The sequence below is a fragment of the Ambystoma mexicanum genome, chromosome 2p (assembly GCF_040938575.1).
Source record: "Ambystoma mexicanum isolate Mex_15411 chromosome 2p, UKY_AmexF1_1, whole genome shotgun sequence".
Classification (NCBI taxonomy): domain Eukaryota; kingdom Metazoa; phylum Chordata; class Amphibia; order Caudata; family Ambystomatidae; genus Ambystoma; species Ambystoma mexicanum.
This window is the reverse complement of record NC_090923.1, coordinates 588,582,730-588,609,607: the sequence shown is the minus strand read 5'-3', so window position 1 is coordinate 588,609,607 and position 26,878 is coordinate 588,582,730. Positions and strand designations below refer to the sequence as shown.

Genomic DNA, 26,878 nt, shown 5'->3' with positions numbered 1-26,878 from the left:
AAGAAGATCGGGAGTTACTGGTAACCTGATTGGCGGATACACCGACAGGTGTTGAAGCTCTGAGAACCAAAACCTGGCCGGCCACCACGGGGCTATGAGCAGAAGGGAACAGTTCACCGAATTCTTCAACTTCCAAATTGCCGGGTGAACCAGAGGCGGGAAGGCGTAAGCTCTCATGTTGTGCCATGGAATCTCAAGTGCATCCCCCCAGAGAGGAGGCTTCCAGCCCCCTCTGGAGGCATACTGAGGAAGCTTCTTGTTTACCGCCGTAGCGAAGAGGTCCACCTCCGGTGTGCCCCAACGCGAGAAAATCCCCAAGAGGACCTCCGCCTTCAACACCCACTCGTAGCTGACCACTGTCCGCCGGCTGAGGGCATCCACTGTGACATTCAGCTGGCCCGGGATGTGTACTGCAAGCAGCCAGACACCATGAAGCACGGCCCACTCCCATATCTGGATAGACAGGTCCACGAGGGGGGGGGGAGATTTCGTTCCCCCTTGTTTGTTGATGTAATAAATTGACACCACATTGTCTGTGCGTATGCGGACCACCTTGTTGGCAATGAGCGGTCTGAACGCCTTGAGCGCCAGAAAGGTCGCCAGAAGCTCCAAATGATTTATGTGCAGGAGCTTGTCCTGAGGCGACCAGAGGTCCGAGACCTGAAGAAGATCTAACGTCGCACCCCACCCCAGAAGGGAGGAGTCCGTCGTGATCGTCACCATGGGGGCTGGGTCCTGAAACCCTGTGCCCAACGACAGGTTGCTGAGAGATGACCACCAGTCCAGGTCCACTCTCATGGAATCCGGAATCATTATCCACTTGGAATCCGGGTCCACAGCCTGACGCCAGGAACTCCAAAGAGCCATCTGGGTCCGTCTCATCTTGAGACGAGCAAGAGGAAGAGCCAGCACGCACGAGGCCCAGAGGCCTCTGGAACCACCAGGCCAACATGCTCACCGACTGCAGAAACATCTGACACGTGGCTAACAGATCCGCCATTCTGTCCCCGGTCAGGTACACTCTGCAGTCGATCGTGTTCCAGCGAAAACCCAGGAAAATCAGGTCCTCCGAGACAGTCATGGAGGATTTCCACCAGTTCACCGACAGCCCAAGATGGAACAGGAGCTGAAGGAGAGACTGGAGATTGCCCGCTGCTGCTAGCGGAAAAGGGCTGCGTAAGAGCCAGTCGTCCAAATATGGATACACATGGATACCCCGGAGACGAAGATAGGCCGCAATAACCAAAATCATCTTCGTAAAGAGACACAGCGCCGAGCTGAGGCCAAAAGGAAGCACTCGAAACTGGAAGTGCTCCTCTCCCCAATAGAAGCGGAGATATCTCCTGCGTGGGTTCCAAATCAGGATATGCATGTACGCGTCCTGAAGGTCCACAACGCTGAGCCAGTCGCCCGTCTGCAAGGAGGAGCGTATTTGGCTGGGCGTAATCATCTTGAATTTCTCTTGGGGTAGGAAAAGATTGAACTGGGAAAGGTCTAGGATGGTGCGCAGGCCAGTCTGGTTGGGTTTGGACACAGTAGACAGCTGGGAGTAGAAACCCTCCCCTCGCTCCCCGAGGGGAACGGGTTCCACAGCTCTGAGGTCCAGGAGTTTCTGAACCTCGGCTTTGAGGGAGGGCGAGCCCGACAGCTGAAAAGGAGGGTTGCGGGGTGGGGTAGGGGGTAGAGGTAAGCGGAAGCCCTCTCAAGCGACTGACTAGACCCATCTGTCTTCTGCGATGGTCTGCCACGCCTCCCAATGAGACGCAATGCGTCCTCCCACCAGGGTCTCGTGCGAGCGCGGAAAACCCTCATTTAGTAGGTTTATCGGTGGCAGTGCCACCTGAACCTGAGGAGGAGGCTGAAGAGCGGGAGAAAAACCACGTCCGTTGTTGCTTACGGCGGTTATTCCCCGCAGAGGTATCCACCCTGTGAGATTTGCGGTCGAGGTGGCCCCTAAAGCCAGAGGAGGCTCCACTTTGTGACAACGGTCTCTGGGTTTTGAAAGGAGCCTAACCAGGACAAACAATGACTTAGCTGTCTGCGTGCTATCCTTCGTCTTGGTGAGCTCTACATCTGTTGTAGAATGAAAGAGCTTCTTACCATCGAACGGAAGGTCCAACACCTTGTCCTGCACTTCTTTTGAAAATGTAGTGGCATGTCTACGTGATGAGCCGCAGCCGCCAGGAGATCCTGGGCTAAGACCCTGGCGTCGGATAGGCCACCCTTGAAGTCTTCCAACTTCTCGACCGGGATGTGCTCCTCAAACTCCGACAGACCTTTCCACATCCGCATGTTAGCTCCCGCTAATATCAACTCAGCATTGGCCTGCCTGAGCTGCAAGGCTGAGTTGGCAAAGATTTTCCTCCCTAGGGAGTCAAGGAGCTTGTCCTCCTTACCCAGGACCTGAGTAGCTGTTGTGGAAGAAGATGCTGCAGGTCTGGATTGCAAAGTGGCCGTAGCCACCACTGTGGAGGAGGGAGGCAGACAAGACAACAGGGCCACCTCTTCCGAAGAATGTAGCCTGTACCTCGCGTCAATCTTCTTATTGACAAAAAGTCCCGAGTGTGGCTTTTCCCAGACTCTTCGGACCTCGGCCAGAAAATCCTTCTGCAGGAACAGGCCAGTACGCTCAAAGGGAGACACGCTGAACACCCCAGAAAGCATGCCCTCCTGCGGAGCGGGTGCCTCGGGCACCGGAACATCTAAGAAACTCATTATGTCCAGTACCCGGTCATCAAAAGCTCCGATTGAGCGGGGAAGGTCCTCGCTGTCCTGATCGCCTTGAGGGTCATCTGACAGGTCAAGATCCTGCTGAGCCGTGTCAGGCACTGCCTTGTCCACTGGGGACAATGGAGGCAAAGGCGGAAGAGCCGGGGAGGCACCACGGGCAAGGGAGGCCCCAGCGGAACCACCGGAGGAACTGGTGGAGCCGAAGGGGTAGGTGGACATATCTCCCTGAAAAGCCCTTTGAAATATTCCCTCATGGGGTCGGTGCGCATAAGCGCTTGAAATTTACCGAAAAAGGCATCCTCCGGAGACTGTTTCGGATCCTGAGGAGGCCTCTCATGAGGTGGACAAATCCAAGGACGTAGTGGGTAAGGGTCCACACAGGCCCCTCCACAGACGTATCCACATAAATCAAAGGTGCCGCCCCCGCAGGCAACGAAACATTGTGCGGAAGAGGCAACTGGGTGTTCCAATCATAAACCGGCCGGTAAGGATGCGCACAAGGGACCTTAGGTTCACCCAAGGGACCAAGCCCTACACCAGAGGCCGATGGCGTAGCTGTAGGGGTAGCACCTAAAATAGCTGCCGCAGTCATGGCGGGAACGGGCGCCATTTTGTCCTCATCTGAGGGGAACAGCGGCACGTGCGGTAGCGAGGCAGGGGTCCCCTTCGATGGTTCCGGGGTCTTAATCTTATCCTTAACATAAGGAACCTCGGCAGAGCCGGTACTATTGAGGCCTGGAATGTTTTTGTGACATACCAACCGCCAACTGAGCCTTCGAAGGAAGGACCTCGGCACTGCCAGTAAAAGAAGACCTTTGCTTCTTTGCCCCCTCAACAGGTCTGGTGTCACCACAAGAGCGGGAACGGTGAGCAACAGCTTTCACAGACAAAGCCTTGACCGGCCTCTCAGAATTGTTGGTAGCTTTAGCCTCTAAACGAGGGACCTCGGACCCAGGCCCAGTAAAAGCCTTATCTGCGCGGGCCTCGAACATCCGTTCTGTAACAACAAGCCCAGCCAAGGCTTATCTTATCTTTGAGGGAAGCCGACAGAGAAGCCTCAGAGCGAGCTCCGGTACCCCACGACTCAATAGAACTGGCTCTACAAACAGCCCCCACAGGAGGGGCCTCGGAGCCTACTCTGGTATTCACAGGCCCCTTACGGAGGCCCTCGGAGAAAACTCCGGTAGAATTATTAGGCCCGAAGGGCACCTCAGGGCGAACCCTGGTGACAGAGCGATCACCGCCCCTCCCGGCCGAGAGGAACCCGGAAAGGTATCCCCCGGCCGGGATGCTCTGAAAAGTAAAGAATTTACCGGGCGTTTCTTCTTCTCGTCGATGAACGCCTGAAAATGTATAGGAGGAGTACGTCGGACACCTCCTCCCACCGCTTCAACCGACGTTGAAGTGCCCGGGCCGAAAGGGAGTCACGGTAAAAACCAGGAGTCCCAACGGTGATCCGGACCCAAACACTCTAAACAAAGAGGATGGGGATCCGCCCTCGCGAAGCGACGGTGACAGGATGAACAATCAGGAAAGTCTAGCTTGAACGACATAGACAGACCAGTAAACGAACGCTAGCGAGAGCCAGAGAGGAAAAAAGGGAAGAAAAACTTCCATGGATGCAAGTGCGTCCGGCCCCGATCGAGCAGAGAAGGACTGATGGGCGATGCGGAGCCAAGATGGGCAGGGTTACGGCCACGTGCCGGGCCCCGCACAAGAAAGAGAGGAAGGACACATTTTTTGGAAAAAATGTGGATGCTTCTTACAAAGTGCTCGTTCCCATCCCACAGGACGGAGATGTCCCATAAGTATGGAGGAAAGGGGACGGGACGTAGGAGTAAACCATGTCCACCACCTTGATGAGATGTTGTTCAATCAAAAAACCTTTATACTGACAATCCAATTTAGCTCTGGCCTGAGGTGAGCCCAAGAGCATAAGCTTGATTTTACTAGCATTTAGGCACATGTCATTATTAGTCATGCAGTTCTGTATTTTGGTACATACCATGTTTATTCTCTCATGGTCTATTGTGCGAGAGCCACTCAGCTCAAATACGAGCTGAGCGTCATCAGGATATTTGGTAAAGTGTACTCCTAATCCTTCTAGAAGATCTCAAAGAGGGCGGCAGAACACGTTGAAAAGAGAAGGAGACAAGCATGCGCCCTTTGGAACGCCACATTTTAGCACTTTGTCAGATGAGGAAACATTTCCCCCCAAACGATCCGAGAGACTCAGTTAGATAACAAGTTAATCCAGGTAATTGCTTCGGATGAGTAAATTGCAGCCCCTCCCATGTTCATCAGGAGCTTGTCGTGGTCAACAAGGTCAAAGGCAGCTGACAAGTCAGTCAACATCAGCAGCCCTACCTTGCCCTCATCCATAATCTGAAGCATCTCAAATTGCATATTCAACAGGGCACTTTCAGTGCCAAAACAGGCTCTGAAGCCTGATTGCTGAGGATGAAGTGCTCCAGATGTCTCCAAGAAGACCTGCAATTGTGACATAGCCACTTTATCCAGCACCTTAAGTAAGAAAGGAGTATTTGAAATAAGTCTAAAGTTTGAATGTATTTTAGGGTCCAGCCCTGATTTTTTAAATAATGGGGTGACCGAAAAAGTCTTGAGGACATTCCGGACTGGACATAAAATGGCGTTGGTAAGGCGCACAAGGAAAGGCAAAAATAGGTCCCTATTGGCTAGAACAACTCTAGAAGGAAGCATGGCCCCCATGCAGGTAGTAGGCCTAATTTATTTCTAAATGTCAGTCAGGGATTCACTGGACGGGTCAGAAAAGTAGAAAAGAGTTTTATTGCCCAAGGAGTGTTCATTATCATTAGGATGCCAACAAAAGGGCTCCGAACTGCACAACTTATCCACAATCTGAGCCTGTGCAGTGATTATTTTCTGCGCAAATGCTTGTTGAACTGCTGGGGGAGAACTCTTGTAACATAACATTAGGTTGCCAGAGTTCCCAGAGAATTTGAAAAGGTTTCTTAGAATTGTTTTCAACCTGCGTTATTTGATTATCAAAATACGTTTTTTAGCAAGTAAAATCTCAGCGCGATACACTTTTTCTAATATTTTCCATTTGGCACTATTGGCCGGGGCTTGGTCCTTCACCCAGTCACGTTCTGCTTTCCTTATTTCTCTTTTACTGTCCTGAAGAGAACCCAAAAACCATTTCTGGTTGTTCGATCTTTCCCCGACTTTCTTAGAGGTCATAGGGGCTATACGATTCAATAAATCCATAAGCAGCAATTTGTACTCAGGACTAAATTGTCATGGGAGTCTGAACCTGAGGTACCTTGCATAAGGATTGGTAAACAGGATTTTAGAACTTCTTGTCGTATTCTGTTATAATTCCTGCTTAGGACGTGAGAGACTATGGGAGTCGGCAAGGTAAACTGAAACACAACAAATGCAAGGCTGAACCAACTGCGTGCTGAGTACCAGATTCCTACTAGTAACCCAATCTAACACATTCCCTAGTTTATGTGTAGGGTCCGTACTGTTGTCTATGGTGAATCCATTGGATTCAAACAAGTGGACTAAGAGTGAAGCCTATACATCCAGTTTGTTTCCAAACCACCTATTAAAGTCCCCACGACAATAGATCATGAATTGGGTTTATGGAGTGAGGATAAAATAGCCGCCAAGTCCTCCATAAATGAAGGGGCATCGTGGGGGGGCCGATATAGCAGGGTGATATTCAAACAATTATTGGGGGCAGGCGTGGTTTTAAAAATAATTTTGCATCCTTTTAAAAAAAAAAAAGTAGGGGTTTGGAAAAAATGTAGGGAGGTGTGTGCAAGAATAGCGATCCTCCTTCCCCGACCACCTTCTCTGTTCAGACCAAAAAAGGTATAGCTCGGTGAAGTGTCCAAGTCAACATTAGGGCCACTAGAGTCCTGAAACCAGGTTTCAGTGAGCCCCAAAATATCAACTTGCTGTGTTTCCAGGTAGTCTCTAACATCTGACATGTTTGTCCAGAGATCTGGTGTTCAGAAGGGTCATGGAGATCTGGGCGGTATCCGTCCTAATAAGAGTCTTGTCTGACGATGGTAGTACATCTTGAATTAGGGTCATAGTATCTGTCAAAAAGGAGGTACATTTGAAAGATCAAGGAAAAAGCCAACAGGGGCCTTATGCGCGGACTCGCGCAGATTTGCTTGACCCTGACCCGCCTGAAATGTCACTAAATGCGGTCACGGACTAGAGTCCTGATGGGACTTGTAGTTCAAAGTGCTTGCTACGTTGTATGATGCGGCGCAAGGACTAAAACTAAATCAGTGTGAGAGAAGTGCCCAAACAAACACTAGCTACAGTTTCAAATCTAGGTGGATAGCACAAATAAAGTCAATGTTCGCTCACAGAACAAGCAGATTTAAATTGACGGTCAACTCAGCAATTAAAACATTTATACAATATGCAGTATTAAGCACCGGTAGGGACAAGCATAGAGAAGCTAACCTAAGAAAACAAAAAACTACTTCTAATTTCAATTAAAGCACACAAACACATTCAGTTTTGGCAGCAGCAAGATAACACACAGATGCAAAAAAGAGAACCTGAAAGCGTGCCTCACAGCAGATTAAGTAGCTGTGGAAAACTGGGCTTGTATCAGGTGTGCCATGTCAACTGAGTTGAGGAGCCTGGGGCTGCAGGGAAATGTAGTTTCCCTGGCCAAGCAACTCAGGCAGAGCTCACAAAGCCAAATGCTGCTTTTAAGTGAATAGGCTAACATCACGTGCAGCCAGGTATACAATCCACAGAATGTGATGGAATCTCACAAGTAATTACAAAAGTACTTCAATTTCGATTAAAGCACACCTAACACACATTCAGTTTTGGCAGCAGCAAGATAAAACACACACAGATGGACACTTCTTCCGTTCTGAAAGGGTAAGGGGTCCTGCTGCCAGGACAATGACTGTACCGAGCAGGAATTGCTCACACAAATTGTGCTCCCAGCGGGACACCTTTCCTGTTGTGCACCCTCATTGAGGTGCCGAACTGGAGATGTTCCCACTGACAAAAGTCCCGGTCAGGCTCCCAAAAGAGCATGTGGGGTGGGGGGTAACCCACTGGCGGGACTGGGGGAGCGCCAGTGCAGCAATAATGCAATTGTGACAGTATTGGAGCCACAAGCAGAGGAGCACCAGGGTACACCAATTCGTCCCTACACTTATTAAAATTGTAAGGGTGTAAACATAATCACTAATAAGCACTCCAATTTTTGCAGGTGATGTCAGGGTGAGATTACATTATTTGCCCGGGATCACACACTTAAGATAAACAGAAAAGCAAGGATTTTAACCCACTCCGCCATTTGGGCACGGCCACCTTCTTCCACGCTTTACTTGGAACAAATATTTAAGGTTTGGGTGCAGTGCTCCAGATTTTACTCCCCGTTTTTTAAACTTTGAGAGTAAATCTGATTTTAAGAGAGTAAAAATGACTTTTCCCCTTTTGCAAGAGAGTAAAATGTATGTGACATCCAGCAACGCATGCACAAACTGTATGGAAATCCTTACCGTACGGCAGCTTTCTGCATTGTGACAGAATACAGCATTTATTATTTCTCTAGGGTCTGGCCATTTGATCTCTCCTGTATATATTTAAATGTTGAAATCACAAAAACCTAGCCGGCTTCAGAGAAATAAATTCTGTTGCAGAGGTAGCTTGCAATTACATCCATGTAGATAAAAATCAAAATAATCCTTCTGGTTTCTGTCAAGTAACCTGACTTTTGCAATGCCCTCTGCTCTAAACCTGTGTGTAAATGTACGCAGGAAAATAATAAAGCTGTCGTATTTGCAAGATTTTCATGCGTAAAAAGGCCTAGTACGCACCTTATCTGGAGGCCTGTTTGGGTGTCAAGACCTACAATAATAATGTCGTATAGAGTTTATTTGCAAAATACATAAATTGCATAGTAAAGCATCATGACAACATGCAAATACGTATAGCAGCATATTGGGTCAAAATATTATCAGTGCACCTTTATTTTCCACATCTTGAATGAAGAACTATAAGATGCAAAAGACAAAATACCCATTTACCCACTTTATTTTCACCACTTTAAGACGCACAATAAAATAAGTTGTCATAAACTCACTTAGGTTTGGAGATTTGTCACAAACCTCCTGTGTGTTGTTATGAATGGTTTGAAGAACCATCAACTAAGTAGATCAAAGAGATCTTTACTTTTTAGCATATCAAGCTATCAGACATTATGGGTATGAACACATTTCCAAAGGGTGTTTTATTCTGTTGCTCGCTTAAACTGTCACAGCAAGGTGACTGGTGGTCTTTCAGTTGGAAATTCACCCTCATGCATAAAAAAGGCTATGCTGCTTATGACAAAAGAAAGGTATTGCCGACTTCATTACGGCACTGGCTGCAGAGCCAGGGGTGCCGCCTGTGTGTCTCAAGGGGATGTGACCCTGGGAAACTGGCAGTGCTTTAACATCCGATCAGATAGCAGATTTGCCTTTGAAAAACAAAATGTGCCCAGACCCTTGTTCCTGATCCTTTGAACTGTTAAAGGACACAGAAGCCCTGCCCCTCAGCTAACATCTCGGAGGCGGGGGGCTTCAGCCCGGTCAGCTCAATGACGTTGCACGTCTGATATACAGCATTCACGTGGAATGTTACATACTTGCCAACTCTACTGATTTAGGCAGTAGGCTATTGCTTTGTAACCAGTCCTACTGCCTACAGATTTGGGTGACAGATCCTACTGCTTTTTACAGTGACATGCGATTTATGCGACTAAGGCAGGCTGCTTGAGACCGGCCCAGGATAAATCATGCAACACATTAGTTAGTCTGTCTGTGCAGTGGGCGGGTAAGTGATTACTTTGTGATGGACTCAGACCAATCCACTGACCTGACAGCTATGTGACTCTGGCCAGGGCAGGCCTTAGGTGAATCACCAGTGAAGGCAAGTGGCAGAGCGTAACACCATCACACAGCATCTGCATATCTGACTGAGGAGGGTATCTATCTCCTCTGTGTGATTAGCTTCTGTGACGTTAGGTAATTAATTTCGGTATTAACTTACCATTCACAATTATACATTTTAAACATTTGAACATCTTTCCATGCTGTGCTGTTTGATGGGTTGTGTATTTTAGAATGCTCCAGTGGGGCCAACAATGTATGTTTTGTATTTTCCTGTGATGACATTGTTATGCAAAGTATTATTTTTGAAACTTGAACAATCCTACATCTTTTTGGTTACAGAATGTTGGCAAGTATATGGTCTAAAAGGATGACTTTAGAGACCATCCTGGGGTCACCTGATGATCATCAAACTACACTAGAAGTCATTCCCACATCATCAGACATCATCACGCTGTCAAAGTCATCAGCAAATATCTCAGAACGGTGGGGGATGAGCTTAGGATGACTTAATGAATATGCCAACATCATCCCTATTTTAGAAAACTCTTTGTTCCTGATGCTTTTAGGATGACTTGCTGTCCCTGATGATTTGGGGATGATTCTGGGATGACCTGCCGATTACTTCAAGAGCATTGCCATGAAACATGTTTGTTCTTGATGATTTGGGAATGACTTACTGATTACTTCAGAATATCAGAGTTTGTAGGATGATATGCAGACCAATACAGATTGTCATTCCGCTTTTGCTTAGTTGCACTTATGCTGAATGACACCCCACTGTGGCTATGGTAAAGCTTGAGACTATGTTGGGCCAAAGTGGAAGCCAGAGGCCTAAACAAAGCATGCACCCCCCGGGTGAGAATCCTTTGCCATCCCAGTCAAAGCAGGAACCCACCACCCTCACAATCCCCAATGTGGCATGGGTAAAGCTTGAGACTATGTTGGGCCAAAGTTGAAGAAAGAGGCCTAAACATAGCATGCACCCCCTGGGTGAGAACTCTTTGCTATCCCAGTCAAAAGCAGGAACACAGCACCCTCACAATCAATACATCATCATGCCGACTTGTTAGGTAAGAATTAGTGTAGTCCCACTGTGTGAGACTAAACACCACTTATCTGCTTGGTATTAAGTAACCCACCTTTTGGTAAAGGTCTGTACTACACAGGTTGGTAGTGTGACTGAGCAGCAAGGCCTATCTCAAGAGGGACAAATGCGAGCTGTAGAGGTGTACAAATGAAATCCGGAAATACAAGTAGCCAAGTAACACTTACACTCAAGGTTTCAGTTATAAATATTTATTTAACATCAATTTGTAAATAAGCGTTCTTTAGAAAGGAAATTCATTTAACTATTTAAATATACTTTAAAATGACTTTTCAGAATCAGAGCAAGTTAATGGATAATCTTTGGATATGCTTCTTACACAATACCTACACCCTGGGGTGACTTCAATCATTGGACAGTAATGGCACTTGCAGATTGTGAGGTGCAGAAAGGAAAGGTTTAAGGAAGGAAAAGGATTAAATAGGTTCTCAGTATGTGTGAGGGCAACTAAATCTTCCAATGAAGTCTAGACAAGCCGTTCCAGGGAGTAATAGTCTAAAACAAGTTACCACCTATGAGGGGAAAACAATATCAAAGTCAATGGGCTAGAAGGGTCTGCAGGGAGCCAGGACAGCCAAAGTCAATTTGAAACAGTTTATGGAGCTGAGGCACTTCTTAGAATCAAACGTATTGCACAAAGTTAGAGAGTTTGTTAGAAAATCACTTGTAGAGTCACAAGCTGTTAAGCCTGTGAAAACAGAGTTGGAATCAACTCTAAAAGTAGGCCACTGCAATTCCCAACTGAGAAAAGCATGGCTACAAGACAGTGAGGCAAGTACCCCAAGTCTAAACAGTACATCTGGTTTGAAGAAGAGTGGTCCAGCTGGCTTCTGTCCTGCTACAGCGATGCAGACCCTGTGTTCCTGAGCCTCAGTCGTGGGGACAAGAGGGAGGACATCTATAGGGCTCCTGCGGCGATACTTGGGAGGTCGTCGGCAGCTATGGGCTCTTTTCGGTTCAGCGGCACTTTGCGGTTTCAGCGCTTACTAAACAGCACCAATCGCGGATCTCGGATACCGGTTGGGCTTCCTTCACTCCTTGGGTCCTGCACTCTGGTGAGGGGACTCGAGCTCTGGTCGTCCTGCTTCAGGAGGGTCCTTAGGAGACTCCTGGAGCTTCTAGCCAGATTTCAGACGTTTTACTCGGCTACGGATTACCCGACCCCTGGCACTCGGTTCTTGCAGCAATGAAGTAGTACAGCCAGACAGGGAAGATGGTGCAGTGGAGTTCGTCTCCGAGTTAGTTGGTCCCACCAACCCAAGGGGAGAAGTCGTCCATTCGGGAGCTTCTCTGTCTAATTAAAAAAGGAGTTTCAGCACAGCAACATGGCACCACCAAGCAATTCAAAGGTTCGGGAGGATGCAGCAAGCTTTGTTCACGGTTTCGTCGAGTGTTTCTCCCAGTGGTCGAGTCTGCCCCTAATCCCAAAACCCTCGTCTTTTAAGCAGGTTTCTCCCATTCATGAACAGCCTAGGCTGTCAATCACACAGCAGGGCTGGTTGCATTCAGGCATTCCTAGAGACAAATGATAGGGGAGTTTCGGGACCCTCCCTCACATCCTGTCCTTCCAGACACACTGAAGCCCGCCAAAGACAAGACAAACAAAAGGGCTCCAATCTGTTTCAACGCACAGAGTAAAACCCAAGAAAGACCTCACAAACAGAAAATGTCAAAAAAAGATGACAGGCGCCATTTTGATAAAATGGTCACCCATGGGTGCTATACTGCAGCTGAGGGTTCGGGCTGCGGTAGAAAAGCACAATGGTGGGAAAAAGTAAACCACTGCCACTGGCCATCTAAAGTAGGGAGGGTAACATAAAAATGTTACATGTGAATTTAGGATAAGGGGCTACTAGGTAACCCCATTGCCCCCAGCACTCCACATAAAACGGTGTGTGCTGGACCCACAAAGAGAAAAGGTAATTAAAGTCATTTTCACTTTACTATTCTTGGGAACAGTAGTTCACACAAGAAAAGGTATTTTAAACCTAATGAGAAATCTAAAGGATTTATCAGTGACACTGCACTGAAGGTGCATTGTGTCACCATACAAAAAGTAGATCCCTATGGAGTTTGTCAGACTCCCAAAACAGTGAAAACACAATCCAATTCAGGTCAAAACACATAAGGCAGTGGGAAAAAGGTCTCACTCACTCCAGGGTTAAAATTAAAAAGTCCTACAGTCCAGCAAAAGAGCTGGGGGTCTCTAAGGTTGAAGGGGATTAGCACGGAAATGATAATTCGCCCTAACATGTCTGCATCAATATATGCCAGTATTCACATGTACTCCTTCACACAGTATTCATGTTTCGTTTGCGAAAAATCCAATAATTAACCACCATTACCAAAAGTACCTCCCGGATAAAAAAAAAAAAAAAAGAAATAGGATCCAAGAAAAATAAAAAGAAGCAATAAACAACGTAACCACGAAGTCCCATCAACCGAGGTCTCAATTACCCACAACCTACCAAATACAAGCAACAACAAACCACAAACAGCAAAGACTGAACCCAAAAGACCAGGAAAAACACCAATCGAAAGGGGACGCCCACTAAGGAACACAACCCACACATCATGCCTCGCCACAAGAAAGACAAAGAAGCCAGAAAAGACAACAGAAATAATAAGAAATCCCAAACCACTCGGGAAGGCACCAACCAGCATGATCCCACATCCCCAAAAAACTCGACAAACATCTGAGATGGCCCAAGGAGACATACAAATAACAGAGCAAAGACTACAATGCTCGCTACCTGTCCACATACGACAACGTGGTAAACAAAAACAGCACAGCAACAACAAACCGACAACCAACAAGTGCCACGAATACAGACCCAACTAGGACACCAAACGGACCACGAAAAAAAAAAAAAAAAAAAAAAAAAAAAAAAAAAAACACATCCCAACCCGGTCTCCACCACGGACAATATCCCAACCAGAACAAGGAACAAATTGGAATCCATCACAATCTACACCCCCTGTATCACCAAGACTGGAAAAGAGGGGTAGCTACCCTATTTACCACCCGGAATGAACCACCCCCGCCATAAACCTCATCAGTCTACTCGACAAAGAGACTGACCAACAAAGAACCACTCCACGCAAAGACTCAACCGGGAAAAACCCACCTGAAACGGAAACCCAAGCCACAACACACTGGTCAGAACAAAAAATGCTGACAACAACATGAAATGGAAATCAAGCAAACTACACTGCAGCCTCCTCAATGTTAGATCCATGGCAAAACACTCCACAGAAATCCTCCTAAGCGAAGGAGGCACAGACGTGCGCTTCTTTACAGAAACCTGGCTATCAGACAACTATAAAGCTATCGCGAATGAAGCGATACCCGATAATTATAAATGCACGCCAACAGAGAAAACCGAAGGAGGCCGAATCGGAACTATACACAAAAAACACGCCTGAGCATCTCGAATCATCACAACCAACGCGGAAGACTTTGAATCCCTCCTAATCAAGATAGAACTCAACGACCAATCCAACATAGTATTCCTCCTGATCTACAGACCAGCTTTTTACAACCCCAACTTTGCAACAAAACTAGCGGATGAGGCTGTCATGCTACCAACCCACCACGACAACCTAGACGATCCCACTGATACAAGCATAGATACAACAGAAGACACACCCAACAATTGGATCACCAAGGCCCTTGACCAATTAGCACCAGCTAAAACATTCAAAGCAACACCAAACAAACTGGCAGCAAAATGGTTCACAGAAGAACTGAAAAAACTCCAAAAAAACTACGAAAAATGGAAATAAAATGGAGAACAATCACCAGACAAGACCAAATAAAATACCAAAGACAACTCAAACTGTACAAAGCAACAGTCCTCAAAGCAAAAACAAAACTCTACTACGTCACAAGAATAGATTCGTCAAACAATTCACCGAAAGAACTCTTCAAAATCAGAGATAAAAAAAAAACTCTTCCTGCAAAAATTCCATCACCCCTACGCAAACACTTTGTGACAAAATCACCAACCACTTGAGAGCAGAAATAGACAATACAGGAGACCATCAACATAGCCGGGGCAAATACAACTACTGGACCAAAGACGAAACACAGATTAAAGCAAAACTCATCTGCCTAAAACCAATCAGAGGAAACTTCGCCACTGATCAAGGAAACCAACCTGGCAGGATCTCCAAGGGACCCCTGCCCCCCAGACGTCTTCAAAGGAATCCTCGACTACGGAACCCCAGCAACACGCTCTGGAACCTAATGAATGTATCACTCAAAAGAGGAATAGTACCGTCCTCCTTCAAATCAGCCTACATTAAACCACTGATTAAAAAAAAAAGGTCAGAAAGCGCAAAAGACCCAAGCAACTACAGACCGCTAGCCAACCTGCCCCTAAGCAGCGAAGATCCTAGAAAACCACGTCCCAAAAAATCCATCTTAAACACATCGAAACAAACTGAATACTCAGGCCAATCACAAGTTAGCTTCAGACCGATGAGAGGAACAGAATCAGCACTTCTATCGATATGGGACGGCCTGAAAATAAACGCAGAGGACACCCAATCGGCCCACCTTCTATTGGATATTTCAGCAGCTTTTGACACAGTCAGCCACGCAACACTAATAAAAAGATTGATGGAATGTGGCATGCAGGAATCCGCACTAAAGTGACTTACCTTATTCCTAACAAACCGAACTAACCCACCTTCATCTCAAACACCAAAAATATATCTAGCAGGTTCCAGCCTCTCCCCTCTACTTTTCAACATCTACATGTTCCCACTGATGAAAATCATTCGATCCTACGGACTTGCCGCCTACAACTACGCAGGCGACACAACCGATTGTGAAAACAAACAGAACACAGAACACAGGAACTAAATAACGCTCCACAACTGCCTCACAGACATATACAACTGGATGACAACGAACCACCTCAAACTGCACCAAGCAAAAACAGAAATAATGCTCTCACCCGCAGGGTTGGATGGAGGCAACCCACAATTGGACTGGCCAATGGGCATGGGAACGCAACCAGAGACTACCAATGTGGTAAACAACCTAGGAATTCAGCAGACAATGACAACCTAGAAGCGACACCAGCAACAAGAACACTGCAGACAAACAACTAGAGAGGAGACGAGAGGGGCAAAGAACTGCAAACAAGAACCTGGCTAGATACCGTTAAGTGGCATCCAAAGGGCCGCCCCAGAGATACCACAACAAACTGACCGACTTTACTAACCCTCTTCCCTTCCTGCTCCGCCTACATAACTGATGCCTCCACACCAGATGTTGGACTAGCCACACTCAAACATACAGAGAACCATTACTGCCGACATCCAGAGTGAACCACCCACATAGCCCAATACCCTCTGACATGCAACAACACACCAAGATGTCCGACTACCTTACAGCTATGACCACCTGTGACTCTAAATCCCTTATGGACACTAACCAGTGCACACGACCAACCCATCATAACCACACAACACGAACACCAACACCAACACAAAACACTACCACACACCCGAGGCATGGAATCTTACCCATACGGTTACAATGCGTGAGGCTGCTCACAAGTGACCACATGCAAAACACTCACAGGCGTCAGTTCCTCCTGGTTCTGAACCTATCCTCTCACGCTTTTCCCCACTTTTCCCCACTAACCCCTGCACCCCACTTTTTTGCAGATCCATACAAGTGCCTGGAGACTGCCCCTGGGTGGTAGCAGTGCAGTATAAATCAACTAAACATAACATAATGCCAGCAATGATAGTATAAGAAAACATGCCCATCATGGCTCTGCCTCACACTCCTGTTGGCGTTGCCTTTAAAAATGTCTTGCCACAACAAGAAAACATGTCCAAACTGGCTGCACAATGCAGAAGAGTCTAGATGCTTCATAATGCTTATCATGTTTGCTTTACCCTGGATACCCAATGAGAAAAGCCACGCAACAGTAAGAAATGGCTTGACTGACTGCCCTAAATGCCAGTCTAGACACATAACACTCATCATGCTTGCTTTGTCATTGAATCCCATAAACAAAAGTCCTGCCACAGCAAAGAATGGCTAGACTGGGTGACCCAAAATGCCAGTGCAACCACATAAAAGCACATATCCTTTCAAAAAACTGCATTTTGTACTGCCATTGATAATGGATAGCCATTAAAAAGTGCATTGTGATTGGGATTCTAAGATGGCCACTGAGGGGAGAGCAGTGTGATCATAGAACTCTCACCCCCCCACCCCCTGGGGCCAAAGACAATAAAGACAGATTAAAAGAGCCTTACCCGGGCGAGGATTTATCAATGTAGGCTGCAGTGGTGGAGTGCAACAGCCTGGATCACAGGGCGACTTCGGCAGAGGCAGGTGTGCAGCCTTTGTCTCTGAGTTGTCTGGTCTGAGGTGCGGGGCACTGCGCCCGCGGCCAGTGCAGGCCATGCTGAGAGATACGCTCGCAAACTGCGAGCAAGAAGAACCACTCAGGGACCCAGGGCGGCCGAGGATCCAGTGCGGCTGCGAGGCGGGGTGACAAAGCAGCCGTTGTCCGACGGCAGAGGAGCCTGTCAGGAAGGAGCTGCCTGCAATATTGGAGGTCCACGGGGCTGGATTCGTGGAGCAGGGGCTCCACTGTGGGCGTGCATCAGCGGGAAGATCGAGGCGGGACCCGGAGGGGCCATACCCGTAGCCCACTGCTTAGAACTGCGGAGCGGAGAAGAGCACCCAGAGCAGCCAAGAGGGCCAGGAGGGGCCGCACAGCATAGAGGCAGGAAGGCGGCGACCCTGAGGGGCTCTACTCCCCTTTTTGCCCCCCCTTGGGGGAGAACCATCACAGGTCAGGGTGCACCCTGGCCCAAGGAAAGGGTGCAAGGAGGCCGAGGCTGGCCAATGCAGGCAGTGATCACCAGCTTTGAGCAGAGAGACATTGAGGAGTGGGGGAGCAAGGCGAGAGGGCCCCTGCCCAAGCTTTGAAGCCAGCACTGCAGGGAAGACCAGGGGAGGCCCTGTGTTATAGCCGGGGCGGCTGGAGGCCCATATGAGGTAAATTTTGGAACTGCATATAGTGCCTCAGCCAGCACACCCCCATCCAGAAGCAGAGCAAGGGAGAGAAGGGAGCAAGAGCCGCACCACACATAGAAGACAGTGACCAGTGGGGTTCCGGCCTCCCCGGCCCAATCCGGAGGCCGAATAGAGGGCTAAAGAGTCCATCTACATCCGTGGTGGGCAAGGAAGAATAAGGGAGAGGCCATTTGGTCGGGCTCAGGGCAGAGTAATCCTGGCACCAAGGCCAGGAGGAGGGTCATTTGAAACCCGAGGAGGAGGACACACAGTGGCTCAACAGCGCAAAGTTAGAGGGGAGTTCCAACCCCCCGCATAGTCAAGGGCGGCCCCACAAAGCAGCGGAGGGAGGCGGTTCCTACACCCTGAAAAAATGTCCAGAAGAGGTCCAAAAGGATGTGAAACAATGTCAGGGATAAGAGGCCGGGGCAGGCCCCCCACCACCCCCATCAGACCTGCCTACGCACTATGTCCAAAAACAAGGGGAAGGACATGCAAGCTGCCCCCAAGCCTGAAGAAACCACAGGAGGGCAATCTGCAGAGACTATGGCGCAGAGACAGTGAGGTACCGGCTGGGGGAGATCAGGGGATTGGGGCAGGAGAGGATCTGGGGGCGCTGGCAGGCTCTGCAAAATATTAAGTGGTCACCCAGGAGTTCCTCCGCCAATGCTTTCAGGATTTTCGGGACAAGACAGCGAACACCATTCAGTAGCAGTTGAGCATGATGCAAGCGGGACAGTCCCAATCGTTGCAAGAGATGAAGGGGGACATAACAAAACTAGAGGAGCTGGAGACAGTACACGTCTGCAATCATAAGCCTGCGCAGGTATTATCAGGGCAGTTTCTAATCCATTTGGTGCCAAGGGAGCGAAACACTAGAAAGCGACCCCAACCCACCCACCGCCCCCCGCAAACCCCAACTTGCTGCCCGAACGGCACTCCCAAACTACACTGTTAAGTAACTCCTACCCAAGGTCAATAAATCACTGCTAAACAAATGAAATCTGTTTTATTACATCACGATTCAAGAACTTTGCAGTAATTCCTCGGACAAAGCAGAGTACACAAACAGTATATACTACTTTTAAAGTTTTGTGCTGCATAATCAATTTTTTCAACACGTTCACTCTCAATTGAAAGTATTGCAAGGGCTGATGGCCTTTCCTCGACCATTGTGGAGCGCAAGTATGTCTATCAGTTTCAATTTACTAAAGCTCCTCTCACCACTTGCCACTGTAATTGGAATCGTTAGTAAGAGCCTCATGTCAACCCACACGTTTGGAAACACCCAATGTGTTTTTTGTATGATGAATGTGCTGCAAAACTTGAAGGGGCATAATAGATGGCTGGATATGTCTCAGCTCCTCGGCCAGCTGGGAACCATCTATATCAGATTCTGGTGCACTATCACCACCCAGTTCTTCTTTCCCAGGCAAGAGCTTTATGTTGTAGATGAAACCCCAGCTTGTATTTTGCGCAGACAACTGGGAAAAGTGCCTTTCAAGCAAAGTAGTTATGGCGTCAATCGGGGTATAAAATATGGTTACTTTAAAAAGTTCTTCTTCATTCTCAGGGGTCTCGTCCTGAGTCTCATACGCAAACATTTTCTTTTTTTTCCTATGCCATTTAGTTGCCTTAAAAGTAGGGTGCCTTAAAAGTAAAGCTCTCTCTTTTGCTGTTGTTACAGCAGACTCAAAACAAACACTCCTATAACTTTTGACAAAGGCAATGCAGTTCTTAAGCAGGTCATTGCAGGCCGGCAAATCAATTTGTTTGGACTGCATGGATTTGCTTACAATGTTCACCTGAAATAGAAGGTCATACCTCACAACTTAAGTACAAATAAAACTGAACTCTTCCAAATGTAAAGTAAGGGACTTAGCCTCCGAGGACAATGTTGGGTCATTGACTTTCTTAAATGCTAATGAGTGCTGTGTGTATCTCAACAAATTGATACTGCACAGCTTTCAATTCCATATTCCCATCGTGTTTCACAGACCTTTTTCAAGGAAAGATTTTTTACATGCTCACTAAAAATGCTCCAGCGTTTGGTTGAAGCTGCAAACAAAGTATAGAGTCGATGAAGAACACCAAAAAGAGAAACAGATTTCACAGAGGATTTGGAAGCATCGCCAATCACCAAATTTAAACTGTGGCAGCCACATGGGTTAAAAAATGCACTGGGGTATTGCTCGAGAACTTGCGCTTGGACTCCTTTGTTTATCCCAATCATGTTTGCATCATTATCATACCCCTGACCACGGCAGTTGTCCATCTCTAGACCGCACTGACATTTCAGAATACAGAAGGTTAACAAGTCCTTCATCAGATGTGTCGTCTCCGGGGCGATACCCTATAAAATATTCTTTCACAGAAATGCCTTTGCCTGTAATATCCAAAATTCCTACAGTGTAAGACAGTTGCTTGGTGTGGCTGATATCTGGGGTACAATCCAAAATAACAAATATTTTGCAGCCGTGACCCTTTGTAAACTTGCAGTCTTTACTTGAGACCCCATTAAACTAATTAGTTCATTCTGAATTACATTTCCGCAATAGTGACTGTGGACCTCTTGCGAGGTCACGCAATGCAAATTATCCATCATGATTGGAACACATTTCCCTAGTAGCTCAACAAGGCCTAAAAAATGTCTATTGTTTGGAGTAAGTAACTTGTTTGAAGAGCCATGAAATGGCAAATTATTTTTGGACAGAAAGACATAATACTTTCAAGCACAGGCCGCCAACTTTTGCTCTCTGCCTGCATTTGATCTTGCATGAGAGAATCAATACCAACAAGTCCTGCGAAGCACCTTTCAGCATCCACTCACTTGCCACTGGATTTGGCATGTTCAGGAGGCCCTTTGTGCATTTTCAAATAGTTACCAATATGCTTCCAGTTATTAATGCCATCACTACCAAGTTTTGATTTTCGCAAAAGCATACAGCAAAAACAGTAGACTATCAGTCAAAATAGAATATTGCAGCCATGGCCTGGTGACTGTTTCTTTGTTAGGTAATACCATGAGCCCATATGAAGAAGAAAAGTGGCAATTTTTGTCATCCTTTGGGTATGAATAACTAGGAAGTGGCACAGCCTGTGGCCCTCTGTAAACTTGTGTTCTCTGACTATTGAAAAGACTACTCGGAGACTGTAAGTAGGGTATTCTGTTTCAAGTAAAACCAGTGTCTTTTATTAACTTTAAACGTTAACTTTTCTTTTTTTAATAGGAAAAAGGATACGTCTTGAATTTTTACTCGGCTGCCTTGACAAGAAGTAACTTCAGGTAAGTCTCAGGTATTACTCTCTTTAATACTAAAGTTCTTTTCTCATAGTACAAAATATCTCAAGACTTCTTATAATTGGACTCCTCAGGACTGCCCCTCTTCTAACTTCTTCCCTTTACTGTCTTTGGGTTCTCAGCTGGTTTCCCTCAGCATTTTCTATATCTTTGTCTCTGTTCTTTTTTTCAGTGTATATGACTTCCCACTCAATATCAGTACTTTCTTATTTCTATCTTGAATCACTTCTCTTTGTGATGTCTAATTTGGCTTCTCCTTCACCTTCTCAGGCTTTTATTCACTTGGCTCACCTCTTTAATGTATATCCTTTCACTTTCTTAGGAGTTTCATACGCCCCTTATGCAAATGTCAATGTTCTGGGGAAAATAAACAAGTCCCTTGCTAGTATTACTCTGCTCCGCCGGTTAGATTACAGCACATTCAGTGCCTCTTGTCCAAATATAGTTCTTTCCCCCTTTCATATGAAAGTCTTTTCATACCTTTACACAGCTGCTCCCTGTGATTTGCTTCCGTTGTCGAAATCCCTCTGCCTCCGTCTCTTTTCGGATGACCGTTGAGAGTCTCCGCCCCCTCTCCTCAGCTGACTTCATCACCTTGCGATGCCGAGACGGGTTCGCGTCAAGTCTCTCCGCCCCCTCTTTTCAGCTGACTTCACCTGACGACGCCGGGACTGGTTCGCGTTGAGGCTTTCCCGCCGGCCGATCCCCGGGACTTGGGAATTTACATAGGCATGTCAGCTGCCTCCGTACCTTCGCCGGACGTTGTTCTCCTCTGCTCGGATCGGTGTCTCCTGTCCTCGCTCTCACAGGGATGTCAGTCTCACAATGCTTCGCCTCCAATAACTATAATAAAGCGCAACAGCGCTTCACCTTCTTCAATACTTAAATCTAATAAAATAACCTTGTTTTTTCGTTATGTCACAGCCGGGCTTCTTAATACGCCCATTCATAACCGTCACCTTCCAGTTCTCCTTCCCCCGTCCCCTAGCAACCAGAAAAAAAAGGAAGAGAAAAACACAACACTTGAGCTTTGTCTGTGATTGGTCACATAAGCTGTCACTCCACCCACCCGGGTTGACACAGATTTCTTAACCCCTTGTTGCACTGTTTAGCCTACTCCAGCTAGTTTCACCAGAGCCGGTGCCGGATAGGTGATTTGTGCCGTTCCGAATGGATTCCTCACACCCTCCTATTACAGTTTGATCACGCACATGTCCGGTCATTGATTTAGGCTATAAAGAAATGTCTTTGAACCAACATGTTTTAGTACCTTGTTCCTGTAGGTAATCATTGCCCTCTAGTGTTTGGGTTCGAGGCCTCATCTCTTGAAACTCGTGGCATGACCACAGGCAGTACCGTTTCCACGGGAATGCCTGTTGCCTGGCCTTGGGGAGGGCGCCTAACTACTTCTTTTGAAGAATGAAGACAGTACTTTGGCACTTTTGTACCTTGCGCCACTTGTTTTTTTTATCTGCCGGTTCTGTGCTCCCAAAGGTCTTATTGGTTTTGACACTGCTAGTACATTCGGAAGCCTGAAGTAAAAGAAATAGCCAGAAAGTATGGCCCAATTATAACATGTTGCAATATTTTTGCTAGGAATAATCCAAACTCCCCAAAAAAGTCTTTTCAGTTTAAATGATGCATTGATTGTGAAGCAAAGTATCGGTAAGGAGACTCCATTCTAAAGGTGCCGAGTTGAAAGTGGGCCAAATTTGGAGGGGCTACATCATGGCCATACCTATTTGAACAACTTTTCTAGCATTTGGACAAATACGATGTATGCCAATTCCTACCACTGGCAGACGGGTTCCAGTTCACCATCTCACATTGCAAGTGTCAATCCCTCTCTCAACCAAATACGCTGTTACCCAACTACAACAAAACAAGGCTCTGAATTGGCAGAAGGGGTAAAAGGGTAGTCTGGAAACTCCACTCATTACCATGAACTGCACTTTAAGGTTTGTGAGAGGCAATAACTTTTGGTTCAGAGAAAGGGCTGCTTGAATTAGGACCATATGACACATTGTTTATAGGGTTTCCTTTCAATAACATCTCATCAATGACCTCAAACAGGTCAGATTGTTGAGCTGTTTTTGGAGTGCCGTTTGTCATTTGAAAGTCACTTTTAAAGTGATGATGCTTTCAGATAGTTCCATTTGTGCGGAATGAAAGGGCAGAAGGTCTCGATCACAGCCTCTGACTCATTTCACAGAGCCATACAGTGGAAACATCCTACTTATCTACAATACATATGCCAGCCTCCAGGTCAAATAGGCAGCCAGCATCTGACCAAAAACTCAAATCGATCTAATTCAACTGAATGGTCTTTATTTTAACCATTAAGAAAGCCGAAACTGAAATGGAACAATACAGAGGTGAGGAACCAGAACACCACAGGAGCACTGGTGAGCTCCGTTACGAGGCCAGAGTGAAGGAAGGGACACAAAGGTAAATAAAAAGCAGGGTTTTGCCTGAGGGTAAGACCATCCCTCACTTCACCTAGGACCAACTTCCCACATAGGCTGCAGGTCACTACAGCCTGACTACTGGCACATCTATGATCGTTCACTTTTCAGTACCCGCAGGGTACTCTGTGCCAGAGGAAAGTACTAGTCAGCAAACAACTCTTCTGACAAAACATCAAACAGAGGCATTCATCTGATGTGAGCACAGAGGGCTGGACTCCACTTCACATAGTCCTCCTTCAGCCCTGGAGCTTAGCCAATTTGCACATTCCGGTGTGCATTTCACAGCAAGAGTGATACAACAGTCTATAACCAGTCTGGCCACAGTGCTCTCTCCCAGTTACATTTCAACTCCTCCTCCGAGTCACATCTACCCCTCCCGTCAGCTTTCTTCCATCTCACTCTTGCCCTTTAACCGCCCATTGCCTCCTTTTCTCACGTGCAATCTCTGCCCCCATTTTGCTTCCTGTATAGGGCCTATATTTTCCTCGCTTTCGTTCCCCCTTTCTTAGTCTGGCTTTCCTCACTTTTTCCTTGACCATCTCGTTTTCTGTCCCACTTTAATCTCTGTCACTCTGTCTGCATGGCCATCCGTATTTGAGCCTTACACCCGCTGGGAATAATCTCTTACAGTGAAAGGCACCTTACATTTGGTCACTTATTAAATCGCAGAAACCCCTTTAAATAGAAGTGGAACCCATTCACTATACCATCCGTCCATCGCACATGGCCTTCAGGGGCCTGTGTAAAACTTTTCAGAGTAATTTAACCCACAGGACAGGATCTCAAGTAGTCCAATTTCTGGACTGAAATAATAAAACCTCATATCAGATTGCATTCTGGTACTTGTATGGCTGTTTATATAACCTTTACAGAAAAGCATAAAGATGGAAGCTCCCTGTAAAAGTGGATTAGAGAGTGCTTTTTCTGCCTATTAAGAGTGTGGAAAAAAAGCATGTGACAAAAATGGGCATTGGTCTCACTGTATTATCAATGGTCAAATATTCACACTTCAGAGTTATTTTGTATGCAGATTACTGTTGTGCAGCAGAAAACATTTACATCTGTCCATGCAAAGGGCTCACTGCATAGGGTCAGTTACACATGCATGTAAACCTCCAGAGATCTTTGCACTGCCTGCGTTTTCGAATTCTGGCCAGAACCTTTCTGCCCATCATCCTTGCCCTGCCGATGAAAGGAGTACCATGTTGCTGTTCTAAACAATGAAATAAAGATATACCATCAAAGCTCAAACTCGGAACTTGTGCGCGGGACCGAGCAAAAGCAAACAAACCGGCTCATCAAATATATTCCCCTTAGTTTATGGGGAACTTTACCATAGGCCCACGTGTACACACCGCAGGTTCACCCTGTCGAGAAATCCTAGCTGCACCACTGCAGCCAACTCAGCAAGAGAAAGGACTCTCGCCAGGACGAAGAACAATTTGCATGGGGATAAAAATTCAATGAAACCTTGAAAAGAAGTAATTAGTTCCACAAGTTCCTGCCCCGAATCCTAACTCTAAAGAAATGAAGTTCTCCGAACTGCAGAAAACAGTACCAAGTTTTAAAACTGTCCAATAACAACCAACAAAGAAGAAAGGATGCAGCTGAAAGTACCCAGAAAATCAGCAACTTCCAATTTACGCTTTCAACTCTAACTGAGAAATGTTTCTGCCGTTTAGACTTTTTTTGGGACAGAACAGAGTGAAGCTATGTTCTGCCATTTACCCTTTCAGGCACAGGACACATTCTAAAGAGGAAGCAGGAACACAGCAAATCGATTGCAATACATGCAATCCAACCGAGGCAGGTGTTTGGCTAGGAAAGTGTCAAACAAAATATTCCCATTTACCCATTCTTGTCCAGAATACACTCTGAACTTTGCAAACTACTGTTTGAGCACCAGCCGAACGCCATGTACAGTTTAAAGGAACATTTTCGAAAATGTCAACAGAAGCATCAGGATGTACTTACCTTCTTTCTGAGTAGTTCAGTTCTGCGCATAAGCAAGTCAGGGAGGCAATGCAGTCTTCTTTCTTTTTGCACGGGTCCAGGTAGAAAGCAATTGGAGTGTCGGGCGGGAAGCCGGAACGCTCAAAGGCAGCTGTCTTTTTTCCTCCGTGGTGTGTTGTTCCTGCTTGATTACAAAGGCAGACGGCCACCAGGAAAGGTGCCCTTTTATGCTGCAAACCCAAGTGGCGCAAAAGTTCAGAGAGCCTCTGACTTCCATAACGTTACGCAAGTACTATGTGACTGCCAGTCAGCAGCTACTGCTACTGTGCTGCGGCTACTCTCTCCACGGCAATTGTGACCCACACTCAGGGACCGGGCAACTGCGCTCCGGGCAGCCACCCGCTTCGCCTGCGTCAAGAAACAACCTGATTATTATATATGTAACTTACACCAGAGCAGGGTCTGTGTAGTGGCATGCGCAGCAGTTACTGCGTCTGCGAGCATTCCAGCGCCTGAACCGTACCGTAAATGAGCTTCGGAGAAGCTACTGTGTCTACAATACCAACAACAGGCTGCCCTGTGTAATTTCAAAACCAGATGTTTAGAAAGTCACGTACTTACAATGTTTAATTTCAACGTGTGATAAGTACAATAGAACGAATTACAGCTTCAACATGCATTTCCAGAGGAGGCAAAAGAGCTACTCTTAACAATATAACAAATGGGTAAGAACGTCTAAGTTGATGGATGCTAAAAGAAACGCATATAAACATAGCTCTCAACCATTCGTGTTGCAAAGACGGGTGAAAACCCCCGATTTTGTTTTTGGCGGGTGACAGCCCATTTAAACAAATGGGTGTGCAGGAGGCATGGTGGGTGGGTCAGCTTTTTTTAAAAGGCGGGTGACACCCGCCAAAAGCGCGTGAGTTGAGAGCTATGTAAACAAATTCACTACAAGAGCTGGATCGCAAGAACTCACCTGATGCTGTATGGAATCAGGACGTGAAGTTTCCTAAAAAGTAGTTTCTAGTTCCCATTCGAGAAATGGACCATAGCAACGCTCCGCCCCAACGTCATCACGTCCTCTGCCAAGTGCACTCCGTCACCTCTTTTTTTTTTTTTGCAAGAGCGGGAAGGCAAGGCAACTAGGCGTTGCACAAGCGGGACGGAGAGGGAAGGCAAGGTGCTTCCACACTCGCGAGCTGCCCACGTTTTCCATTGACTTAGCGTCTACCGCCCGTATTTCCATCTTCCACACACGTGCGCTGCTTCTAAACTTTGTTCAACTGTGCGCAGAATAATGTGACGCCTATTGACACTCTCTGTACGCCCATCTTATTCAGAACGTTTACTGTGCCA

The 26,878-nt window shown here is 46.8% G+C and overlaps 1 protein-coding gene across 5 annotated transcripts in view; it reads right to left on the bottom strand.

Annotated features, from left to right (window-relative positions):
• The window catches only part of FANCD2 (FA complementation group D2), a 2,923,540-nt gene extending 2,896,948 nt beyond the window's left edge, over positions 1-26,592 (bottom strand). For 4 of the 5 annotated variants that reach the window (XM_069644087.1, XM_069644091.1, XM_069644090.1 and 1 more), the window contains exon 1: positions 26,499-26,592. The gene's annotated coding sequence lies outside the window, so the exon portion shown is untranslated. Of the gene's footprint in view, positions 1-25,540; positions 25,722-26,498 lie in introns of those variants that run through there. The other variant, XM_069644088.1, reaches the window with a different exon arrangement.
• Between the last annotated feature and the right edge of the window lie 286 nt (positions 26,593-26,878).